The sequence below is a fragment of the Ctenopharyngodon idella genome, chromosome 3, assembly GCF_019924925.1.
Source record: "Ctenopharyngodon idella isolate HZGC_01 chromosome 3, HZGC01, whole genome shotgun sequence".
Lineage (NCBI taxonomy): Eukaryota > Metazoa > Chordata > Actinopteri > Cypriniformes > Xenocyprididae > Ctenopharyngodon > Ctenopharyngodon idella.
In genome coordinates this window covers 56,583,868-56,597,336 of record NC_067222.1, presented here as the reverse complement: position 1 = coordinate 56,597,336, position 13,469 = coordinate 56,583,868, and positions in this window count along the sequence as shown.

Below are 13,469 nucleotides of genomic sequence, written 5' to 3'. Positions count from 1 at the left end.
TAAAAAGTAGTGACCACACACAGGTTTAATAAGCTTTAGGTTCAATACATAAAATGACAAAACTGACAGTTAATGTTATATTGTTTCCCCCACTACAGAAAGTTCTCTACAGTCAACAGCACTCACTCAACGACAGTAGCCACAGTTCACACTGTCAAAAACAAGGTATGTGCTCATATGTACTCATTGACTTTAATGCATTAAGCCATTGGTTCTCAATTCTGATCTTGGGGACCCACAAAATTACACATTATGGATGTCTCTCTCATCTATCGTGCTGTTTAGAGCTTCTATTATACGAGTTGAATCATATGTACTAATGAACACATCCAAAATGTGCAATGCAAGGGGCTTCCAGGACTGGAGTTGAGAACCACTGCATTTAGCAGGTTAGTACAATGTACTTTGTTTTGTTAATGTCTCAGCACCATGGCTGGCAAAAAACAATCGTACTGGACATTGCGAAGAAAAGCCAAAGAGAAGGTGGACAAACAACTGCAGTCAATGCAAGCAGTATCATCACCATCCTGGAGGGAGGAGTATGGTAGCATGCAAAGTGACACAAGCAGCACCGCTGATGATGACGATGTCGAATTTATGGATTGTCTGTCCCAAATCGATGAGCCTGAATGCGTCACCATGGCACATGCGTCATACAGTAGTGAATCTAACACAGACTCAGACACAGAGTCTGAACTGCATCCAAGTTCCCTGGATGATGACTTGGCAACAGAACATAAAATAACACATGTGGCACTAAATTCATTACTCAATATCCTCCGTGAGCATGATTTGAATCAGCCAAAAGATGCCAGGACACTATTAGGAACAGTGCGTTCCAACAGATCTGAAATACAGAACAAGGCTGGTGGCCAGTACTATCATTTTGGCCTACTTCAATCTATTTCAGGGGTACTCTACAAGAACATGGACATTCTGAGAAACATGAGCAATTTGGAGCTCCAAGTGAACATTGATGGTCTGCCTCTCTATAAGAGTTCAGCAACTCAATTCTGGCCTATTCTCGGAACTGTTCAAAACTTGGTGCAGGAAGAACCGGTGACAATAGGTTTATTTTGTGGTGCTGGTAAACCTAGCTCACTGGATGAGTATCTCCAAGACTTCATCTGTGAAATAAAAGAATTAGGTAAGGGTTTTGAATTTGAGGGAGTTAAGTTAACACTAAAGATTACCTCGATGGTTTGTGACGCACCTGCACGTGCATTTCTAAAAAAGGTCAAAGGACACACAGGCTACCATGGATGCGAAAAGTGCATTCAGGATGGCGTTTACATGGAGAATAGAATGACCTTCCCCAGAAATGACATGCCTCTTAGAAATGATGAGAGTTTCCGAAATAACACCGATTCGGATCACCACCATGGCACCTCACCTCTGGAAGAAACCTCACTGGACATGATCTCTGGATTTCCCCTTGATTACATGCACCTTGTGTGCCTTGGAGTCATGAGGCGGCTTCTCCTCTTGTGGCTTCGGCTAGGTCCTCTCACGTGCAGGCTGTCAGGATTCCAAGTCTCTGTGCTGACAGAAAGGTTGGTTGGTGCCCAGAAAAATGTGCCCATGGAATTTGCACGCAAACCAAGGGCACTGAGGGAAATAGATCGATGGAAGGCGACTGAATTTAGACATTTTTTATTGTACACAGGCCCGGTTATGCTAAAAGATCTACTCACCACAGAGGTGTACAAAAACTTTCTGCTGTTTTTTGTCGGAATTTTCATCTTGAGCATTAACAGCCTAATTGGAGATCACATTGACTATGCCAATGATATTCTGCGACTATTTGTCACACACTTTGGACAGCTATACGGCCCCAAATTCCTGTCCTACAATGTTCACTGTCTTGTACATCTTGCAGAAGATGCAAAGCACCACGGCGTCCTCAACAACTTCAGCGCTTTCAAGTACGAGGACCACCTGCACAAGCTGAAGAGACTCCTGCGGAAACCTACATGTCCACTGAGTCAGATTGTAAGAAGGGTCTCTGAAATGCAAAGGTGCAGCAAAGAAAAAGAGAAAAACAACCCACAGCTGCTCAGAAAACTACATACAGCTGGCCCTCTACCCGAATCTTTTCATGGAGCTTCACAGTACAAAGAAATAAAAACATGCTCTTACACTCTGAAACTGGACCAGGCTAACAGTTTTGTTTACATTGGCGGTAAAGTTTCAAAGCTGCAAAATATAATTTCAGTGAGGGATGAAATTTATGTGGCCTACAGTACCTTCAACAATCATGAACTTTTTTTTGTCTATCCCCTTCCATCCTCGGCACTTGGTGTTCATCGAGTTGATGACCTCTCAAGAACAACCAATTTCTGCAAGCTGGAGAACATTGAGGGGAAAGCTTTCTTAGTTCCTTACGACCGTTATTTTATTTCTGTTCCTCTTTTACACACACAATAATTATTCTTTTTCCTTTTGAATATATGTGCCTTTTGTTTTGTTACATGTGTTTTGTGTATTTGAATCATGCATATGAACAACATTATGGGACTCTAGGTTGTTGCAGCTTAACAAACAAAAAACAACAACAACAACAACAACAACAACATGTACCTGATAGTGGAGTTTGTGGGAGAAGGGACAACTGGACCTGTAGCAAAGTCCTGGTACTCAGATGGCCAATCGTGGTGGCCTCCATTCAAAGACTTGGACCGGTTGCTGAAGAGTGTCAGGATGATGGAGGCACCACAGCCAGATAAAGGGTGGACCAAACATCAGGCCAGAATTCTGCACGAGTCAGGTAAGTTAAACTACACTGTAAATAAACATTATTAAAACATCACATAAAACGAGATCACTAATACATGACATCCCATGGCCTAAGTTAAGATACTTTGTTTCTTTTGACATCTTTTGACAATATTTCCAAAAAATGGAAAAAGGCATGCTACACTTCTGACATTTCCGAATCTGAAATTCCTGGAAAAAGAATTCACAAGTAAGATGTCAATGTTTTCTTTCAGTTGACAAACAGGGCAGTGTTATTACCCATCTAATCCTGCTTTGTAAAATAATGTAATACCCTGATTTTGCTCTCAGAAAGAAAATATACTCATCAGATGATGAGCCTCATGATACCCCCCACAAAAAGAAGAAAATTAATAGAGAAAAAGTTCCACCTGCACCAAAAGCTCCAGCACCCCCAAAACACTTCATGAGGGTGAGTAATTGAGGACATAATTTTCATTTTTGGGTGAACTAACCCTTTAACCAAACCAGGTAAAAGAGTGAAACTCAAAAAAAAAAAAAAAAAATTATATGAGTAGGGGTCATTTCATGAAAATGTCACATTATTTAGAGTGAAATGTAACCCAGACATGTTCTTGGTAACATCCACCAAGTCAGAGGCACACGTGACAATGAAAACATTGTCACAAAACATTGAAAACCTCACAGTAAATTTTTACTTACAGCTACTTCTGGCGTGAGACGGGAAAATCCAGTCTTGAGTCTTGTACCAAATCAATGTACATGTAAGTTATTTATCAACTTAAAAAAAAAAAAAAAAAAACTGTACAATGCATTATTTTATTAATCAAAACTACATGCCAAATTAAATGTTCTTCTGTACTGCAGCTGTAGAAAGGGCAATTCTAGAAACTCTAGAGAAAATGGACCTGAAGATAAACCACCTGACTTCACTGGTCCAGTCTCTAGTGGGAAACAGGCGATTTTTACCCCCAGTGCAAAATTATGAAGAGGATGGCATCTTTCCTCTTGCATCCACTGCGGATCTAGACCAGCTGGAGCAAAGTCTGTCAGACAGAGGGTTTCTGCAGAGCATGGTAAGAAATGGAATTGAAACACCTACAACTACTAATGAAATGTAGTGTGTATGTTTACACGCTACTTGCCAAAAGTTTGAAATGAAGATTTTGAAAACATTAACAGTTAAAGGAACACTCCACTTTTTTTGAAAACAGGCTCATTTTCCGACTCCCCTAGAGTTAAACAGTTGAGTTTTACCGTTTTCGAATCCATTTCATGATATTACGCAGCGCCTGTGAGCCCGTTTGCACAGGGAGTGTCCCTTGCAACCATGGAGACATCTGTGAGAGACGCTGCGTAATATCTTTGCGCCGGCTGCAGCCATGGTACGACAGCAAAGCTCCTTGATCATTACACCGGAATGAGAGTATAGTTCCTAGCCATATCGGCCTAGAAAATCACAACTTTTCATTTTCCATCGGTCTTAGTACACGATGTAACTACAGAAGAGTCAAGTTTTAAATAGGAAAAATACTGAAACTCTTTGGTCATTTTTGAGCAAGATGCTAACGGTCTAATCAGATTCAATGAACTATGCTAAGCTATGCTAAAAGTGGTACCGCCAGACCCGGAGATCGGCTGAATGGATTCGAAAACGGTGAAACTGAACTGTTTAACTCTAGGGGAGTTGGAAAATGAGTCTATTTTCAAAAAAAGTGGAGTGTTCCTTTAAATATTATTACTATTTTAAATAACTTTTCAATTTTAATATATTGTAAAATGTCATTTATTCTGATCAAAGCTCGTTTTCAGCATCATTACTCCAGTCTTCAGTGTCACATGACATTCTCATAAGCCATTTTTATGCTTGGATATTAGCAATTACTATTGGTGGTCAATTATTGATGATGGTTCTTATTATCTACATTAAAATAGTTTTTTCCACTTCATGTTTGAGGAAACAGTGATCCTTTTTTAGGATTCTTTGATGAACAAAGTTCAAATGAACAGCATTTATTTGAAATGTAAATCTTCTGAAATGTTATAAATGTGTTTGTCATTTTTGATCTTTGCTTATTAAAATTGTTACTCACCCTAAACTTCTGAAAGGAAGTTTATCACAGTTTCCACAAAACTATGAAGCAGCACAACTTTCAACATTAATAATAATCACAAATGTTTCTTGAGCAGAAAAATCAGCATATTAAAATGATTTCTGAAGGATCATGTGCTGCTGAAAATTCAAGAATTGATTTTCAAAATAGAAAACAGTTCATATAAATAGAATACAAAAATGTTTACTGTTGGACTAAATTTCGTATCAAATCAATGCAGTCGGTGAACATGAACAGACTTTCAAAAACATTACAAAAGATTAATTATTCCAAACTTTTGACAGGTACCAGTGTTTAGTACAGTACAGAAGAGGTCCATTTCTTTGCTAAAACGTATTTTAATGTACCTGTTGAAGGTGAACAGATTATCCATCAGCGGCGGGCCGACAATGAAGAAGAGAATCTGCTCCAAGGTCTTCAGCACTAATGTCGCCCGCCAACTGAACTGGTGTGGGAGAGGAGACCAGCGGGGGATCAGAAAGTCAAACATCGGGTCACTGTTAACCGGTAAGTTCAAATGTTGTACATGCATTAGATCCAATGGCAGGAAATTACAGCGTTAAGTTAAATAAGTACTTGGCTAACATGTTCACGAGTCAAACATAATCAAACATGTGGTAATACCAACAGCAAAGTGCCATTTTCAAAAATAATTAGCAAATATAATGGCTTGTTTACCGGACCTTGGGTTAACCGATCAGTTGAGTGTCGTTGCCCAACCACAGAAACGGGCACAACTCACTCGTTAGTAGCTAACTAACAGATTATCATGATCAACTCAATCAACATAAGGTCATTTCAAGGCTATTATATAACCGATCACAGACACCACACAATTAGTATTAAAATATATTTGTTTTATACTTACCTTAAGCACATTTTCCCTCACAACTCGTCAGGACACGTGTCAGTGGCTATCTTTGACAGATTTATTCGTTTTAAAAAATAAAGTGTTTTTGTTTATTTGTTTGTTTGTTTTTTACATGCAGCTTCAGCCATGAGGAATCCCGTCCTGCCGTCTCCAACGGAAGCAGAGGCGGAGAAATATAATAATATATAATAAAGATTTCCTTCGCTTGGCTCCAGGGAGGGTGTAATTGTTTGTTATTTAATTTAAATGTACGTTATTAAAGTGTATTGTTTTGTTTAAATATATGTTATGGCGTTATGTTAATGGATTTTTATAATTAATTAAAAGTTGTAATCAATATAATGAATTAGAAATAAGTTTTTTTGCCTAATAAATATTTTTAAAATCATCAACAAATGCGTGTTTTATTGTAGGTTCAGAACAGCGTGGTTATTTAATCATGTGAAAATGGCTGGATTTTATGTGAGTTAATTTTATTAATGGGAGGAATCATATCTTAAAACGATGTCTGGGCTACATCAGATGTTATCATACTGTTTTTTTGTTAGCTGGGTTTCATGCGTCCTTTGTTCTTGCATTCTTAAGTATAGTGGGTATGCACGTGACGTCACCGTCGACCGTTACGACTGCGGTTACGCCCGCTAAGTGGCAAAAGACTGAGCGGCAGCATTGGTTTTCAGCGTGAATGCCGTGAAAAACACACAAAACGGGAAAGAGCTTTGTGATTGACTGTACAAATAGCTTTGACACAAAACCTGAGGTATATATTTACAGACTGCCGAAAGCTACAGAAAAAAAGAAGCATGGATCACTGCAATTCACAGAAATGTTATGATAAGTTGTCCATAACACTTGGCCTACTTTGGCCTTTGAGGCTGGTAGCCATCGAACTTGGGCAGCCACATTTGTAAATGCTGCTGTGAAAATGCAGCCTTGTAAGTGCAACCTCTTACAAAAGGATCCAAAGTTTTGGCTGTAAATCACCATAAAATTCAACCACAAATGGAAAATAAATTCAAACATGTCTGTGCAATTCAGCTCTGCCTACTCTGTGCTGTACAGCTGGGTGGTCAGTCTAGTGACTTTTGGGGTCATCTTTTTTCCATCAAGCTCCATCAGGACCTTTTGCACAAATTCAAAGGTGAACTGCAGCCTTTTCGGATATTTTAGGTTAAGTGTGTATATGAGCCCAAAGACCATGGCAAAAGCAGTTGCAACCGAGGGCAACTGGTTCAGGACCTCTGTTCCATCGATGACAATTTTAATGTCTTTGGGTGGATGGAGAGGATCCTCTTTCCCAGTGATAAAGATCGCCATGGTTGCCTGCTCCAGTTCTTCAACCTCATTTTCCTGCATAAAAAAGAAAGACAATAAGTACGTTATAGTTTCAGAAATCTCCCGATTTCATGTTAGATCATAATGTGCCAAGCTCTTATACACTCTAAACTGAACTTGAATAGGTGTGTGACGAGTGAGAGCTGTGAGAGTGAAGCGAGGCCGGTGAGTAATTGATCAGCGCCAGCTGCGCGTCACACCGGTCTCGGATCTCTCACAGAGGAGTGACGGGAGAATAAAAGGAGGAGTGACGACAGTGAAGGACGAGAGAGGACCAGGCCTGGATTTTACGTTGTGTTTTAGTACGTTTTGTTATGTGTGTGCACGGCAGTCATCCGTGAGGAGCTACCGCTTTTACTTTGTTTGTTTATTTATTGATTAAAGTCTTTTAAATGTTCGCCGGTTCCCACCTCCTTCTTCCCATATCTATGAACTGTGTTACAAGGCGCAAATCAAACGAATCAAATGTTTATGACAAGGGGTGTGACAAAATTAAAAGTGATGAGATCTCTCGTCTGGTTAAAAGATGTCTCATGAGATTCACGCAATTCAAATTTTTTCACATGCTGTTACGTGACACATCAAATGATCTCACACAGTAAATAAAACAAATGTATAACTGATAACGAGCACTCGCAGAGTGAATTAACTCTGCCCAGCTGATGCAACACCAGCGTACGCTGTGATATAAAAACTGGAATGCTATAGCTCTGTTTGAGACTGTGAGCTGCAGTTATAACTGAATTAAAATATATTAAATTTATCATTGAGGTATAAAGGTGCCCCAATCACATTTAAAGAAGTTACTTCCCCAAAGACACAAAGAGGAGGCAAGACTAAATCATGGCTGCATGTGTGCTGCTGACCCGGCAAGAGTTGATTTACAAAAGTTGATCAATAGGAGAAACATATCAACTATTCAGCCATGGATCCCACTGATACACAACTTATTCATAGATACCTCATCTAAAACCTGCAAGGTCCTGGTGGTCTTCTCTTTCACAACTCCTCCCTTGCTCCTGATGACCTCCAACAGTTTGGTGGAGTGCTTGTCCAACTGCACCAAGAACTTTGTCTCCAAGGGAACTGTTGTAATTCGCAAGAACTCTGCATTGATCTAAAAAGTAGAGCACACAGAAATAAGTTTAATAATAATAATAATTATAATATTTATAATTAATTAATAATATAATATATTTATATTAATATAATTAATTATAATAATATAAATAATAAAAATATTAGAAGAAAAATACTTTAAAGTTGTCATTAATGGACCATAATTATTGCACAAATAGTATTTAGTACCAAAAGATCAATATTTTTTCAATAAATTTTATTTAACTAAAATATAGAACATTTATTTAATTGAAAAATAGATAGTATGGTCACATTTGACCACCAATGAGTATGAGTGTGACCAATTAGTAAGGAATACCTGAGGGTTAAATACAAGAAAAACATTAACATTAATGTCAACAATGTTGCATCTCCATCACTGTCCATAATAAAATGATAATGTAAATGTGGTTGACGTAATAATCAATGCACACTATGCTGTACTGTTTACCAAAAAATGCTGTAAATACCTGTATAGTGAAGCTGTTGTCTATTCAAATGTATTGACAGAGCTGGCTTGTTTAGAACTATTCAGACAGAGCTCCATGAACCACGTGACCGCGCGCGCCGCCGCGAGATGAAAGCATGTCGCAACTCTGTTTTTCAACATTAAGTGCGCCAAACCTGTATTTATTGTTTGAATTTAGTATTAAAACTTTTTTTAAAAAATGTAAAAGCTTATACTTCATATCAAAAACGGGTTTGGCAATTTGGCGTGAGATTTACTTGGGCAGAGTGATGCCGTGTAACAGAGCCTGAAAGCGCGTGTCTCACGCCAAATGCGTGAGAGTTGACAACCCTGACTGATATCTTCACTAGCTAGCTTTAAAACAGTGCCCGCTGAGCTCTTAAAAGACAGTAATCTCGACAAATAAACATTTTGTAGGCTCTTCGCGCCACTGTTAACTATTAAAAACACTCAGCAGAACAAATGCATTTGAATTAACATTACCTGTAACGTTAATTAACTTACACGTGGTAACTTTAGCTAACGTCAATGCCCCCACAAAATGCATTTAGAAATAATAGTTTGCATTTATTAGCCAGTTAACTAGCGACCTGTGATAGCATTACTCACCCATGACCAGAGGGCGGCTAAAGTAACTTAACGTTATAGTTTGAATGAAGAATGCTAACGTTTCTAGTGCTATCTTATAATTTACATGCTATCAAGCGTGAGCGCTGAAATTACGGCCAGAGTAAAGGCCAGTCAGGTATACTTGGGAAAAAAACGTTAACGATAAATTTTGTCTATCTTACCTGTATCAATGTTGCTCGTAGTTCTGTGTCGCAGCCTGGCGTCTGTTGAAGTGTACCGTCACGGCCGCCGCTCAACAGATCGTGTGTTGTGTTCTTCACAGACAGTTCAACTGTCGTTTTTTTTTTTTTTTTTTTGTATCAGAGAGCGGGAACTCCAACTCAACAATGCGCATGTGCAAATCATGCTTAATCTAATAAAAATGCTCTGATCAAATTAATAAATTCAGTTTAATGTCCCGCTGCCAATTTATATTGTATCAATGTAAAAAAAAAAAATGGATTCAACCATAAATATAAACTAAAATGTTTACTTTAAATGAAAAAAATAATAATTTTAAGCTATTTCAACGAGAAAATACGCATTAAACGAACAACAGCAATGTTAGACTTTTTTCAGTGTGGGTGTGTGGGTGTGTGTGTCAGGCAAAGGCGCAGGCAGTTGTGTCTGTGCGCTCTGGACGCTGTGGGGTCCTGATGGTTCTTCTCGTTGGCTTACAACCTTAACAACAAAATGAACACATTTAGTTGCGCTATGATTTGATATGTAATAAAATATATCTAAAATGTTTTTTTTTCTGCATTAATAAAAGCATCCACTCTTATTTATATATTTTAATTTGTACCTGTTAATGTCATCATTATTGGCGTGAACAGTAACTCAAATGTTAAAGTGGGAAAATTTGGACAGTTGTTATAAAAGTTGTGTATATGTAAATGCAAACGTCATGCTCGATCTACACGTGAGCTCATAATAGCTTCGTCTCCATCCATGACGCATTTGTTACACGACACGAGCTCAGTCAGCGCCTTATGTAGGCCCTACTCGGCATATGAAAAATACATTTTAATGTGACATCAAGTAAGGTAAGTCTTACGACATACATTGATTGTTTTTATGATCTTTGATGTTATTATGCTTATTGTCTGCAGCGTAAAGTGAAAGGAACATTTTGATAATTAAGCGCAACTTTTGGCACTCGATTACGCTTGCGCTTTTCATCCGGAACAAAATGGTTAAGCGGGTGACAAAATTGTTCCAAAAATAGTTCACTTGTCCCATTTCAGGACTGATTTTACTTTGAAGTTTGGCTTAAGATGAAAAACATGCAATGTCCTCTCAGTATGCCTAGCCTATTCCTGATTTCTATTATGCACGTGTGTGTCATGGTCTTGTGTCTGTCAGAGCAGAAACGAAAGCAGTCAGTCATACGTAAATTAAATGGGCATTATTTATTTAATAGAACACAGCAAAATGCCCATGACAAAAAAGTCATTCTGGTTAATAATAAGTGAAGCTGGTAATGCTGTTTGTAGAGTTGTTTAATTCTCTGCCAAGATCTTTTGTCTTCAGTTGATTTCATTGAAGGCAGTCAATTGTAGCTGTTTCTCTTTCCTTTAGTGCAGGGGTGTCCAATCCTGCTCCTGGAGAGCTACCATCCTGCAGATTTCAGCTCACATTATTCATACAGAATCTCTCCAGATCCTTCAGATTCCCAGCTCTATGTTGGTGCTTCTTCTCTTCAGTTTTCTATAGTGTTCAGCTCAGGGGACGGCCATTGCAGAAGCTTGGATTTGTGCTCAGTGACCTAATTTATTGTTTTGATTTTGATGTTTGTTTTTGGATTGCTGTCTGTTGGAAAATCCAACCATGGTCCATTATAGGATTTCTAGCAGAGGCAGTCAGGTTTTGATTTTTTTTTTATGTTGGGATTGGATAGAATCCATATCTGGAAAAAGATGTCCAGGATCTCTGGCAGAAGATTAGGCCCACAACATTAAAGATACAGCAGTGTATTTCATTTTACACATGCGTTACTTTATAATCCTTGTGTGCACCAAACCCATCTTGAGTGTTTGCTGCCAAAAAGCTCTTTTTTGTTTTTCATCTGACCATAGAACTATATAAAATATAGTGAACTGAAGAGAAGAAACACCAACATGGAGCTGGAATCTGAAGGATCTGGAGAGATTCTGCATGAAGGAATGGTCTCTGATCTCTTGTCAGGTGTTCTCCAAACTCATCAGGCATTACAGGAGAAGACTCAGAGCTGTTATCTTGGCAAAAGGACATTGCAAAAAGTATTTAATAAAAGGGGGCAAATAATCCTTTATCAAAAGGATAAACAATGCAGATTTATTTTTTACAGCCACCTTTGATCATATTTACCAAGGGGGCAAATAATTCTGACCAGCACTGTAGATAGGTAGATAGGTCTATTCTTAATAACTATAATTATACTAAAGTTTTTATAACATGCCTCTCCATTATTTTTTATCATTAATTTGAGATCTTGACAAAGACACATTATTAGTCATTAGTGGCAAGAAACTTACGAATGATAACATCATTGATAAGAAGCTGCCGAAATGGAAGTTTTCCCTTTCTCCCTTTGTAACTGTAGTGTCCCCATAACAAATTATCTCCAATTTTTTCAGCATCCTCCTAACTCCATCTCCCAAGCTGCTTCCACTCTGATGACACAGATAACGAATCTACAAACAATAACAATCAGTAATTAAACACAAGAATAACTTATTTTAAATTATTACCGGTTAACAATGACTACTAATGTTGCCTGCTTTATGGCACATACCATCTTCTTTCGAAAGGCAACATCTTTCAGCTTGTTGTCCTGGATTTGGTCTTGTTTCAGCATGACTCTCCTCTCCAAACTCTTATTCTGTTTTGAATAAGCGATCTCTAGGGTGAAAAATTACATATTGTGGTTTTAACAGATCCAGTATTAACATATCCCTGTGATCTCCCAGATGAAGGTTAGTTTTAAAGTAACCAACAGTTTCCTAATTTAGTTACTTGGTGTTTGGTAATGAAGGACCTACTTTCCTTCAGCAACACTGACTCAATGACAAACAATTCATTCATTAGAAGACAACTGATGGCAGCTGTATTCATAGCACTAATTAATCACTTAATATTTAGGGTATTAATCATAAATATGGGGGGAAACGAAACGTGGTCAAGAAACGTTTCTGCACGTTTCTTGACCACCTTCTTCCATATGGATCAATTTTCTGTTCTGATCTCAACAAGTCTGGGCAAACTACTAAGGCACCAATCAGAGGCTGCAATTTTATCATGTAGACTTCTTACAAAGTATTTTACAGTATTTTAAAAATACAAAAATACAAAACACTGAAGTATTTTGATACAAAATACAAAGCCATTTTCATCAGCCATATCAAATACAAATTACAAAATACTATTTTGTATTTGAAATACATGTATCAGAAATACTGCCCATCCCTGCAAGTGAGCCATCACAAATGATCAGAATTGGCCTTTCGACTGCTTTTTTCCCATAGAGCTTCATCATGCCCATTTGAAAAGCCTGCAAAAAGTATGTGACACAAGTTAGGTAGGTTGCAACTGGAAGAGGAGATGCGCCGTGGGAAGGATTACGCACAACTAATTCATACACATAGTATTGGTGGACTTGTGGAGCTTCCTTTTTGAATTATACTTCCAGTTGCATCCAGATAGACAATGTCCTCCTTGCACCTTTTGTAAAACACTGACAGCGTTTTCTTTGACCACAGCATTATGCCTTTTGGGTGCATCATGACCCCATTAATTAGCATTTGGAGACTTAGAAGTTCATTTGAATGAGGTCTTTTCAGTTGTCTTTGGCTCCATGCAATGGTTTTCAGAGCCTCTTTTGTTGGCGCTTCATCTCTGCACCCAGACTGCATCACCTTCTCTGGGAGTTTTACTATAGAATCCAAATAGACACTTATGGGTAATTTGGTTTCCAGAGTTTCTCCAGTGGATATACGTGAATCTGCACACACTGACTCCTTTTTAGCTCAGTAGTACTGTGGCACACATCTCCTCCTGTGAACTGCACAGCTGCCTTCAGGGTGAATTCATCTGTGACTTCCACAGTAACATTAATGGGGCAGTCTTCAAACCGGCAGTAACCCAAACATTTGAATAGAGGTGTGTTTTTTAGGGACTACGGGGTTTTGACACTGTGGCGTGTGAAACCAAAATTGCAGTATGGGTGAATTGACCT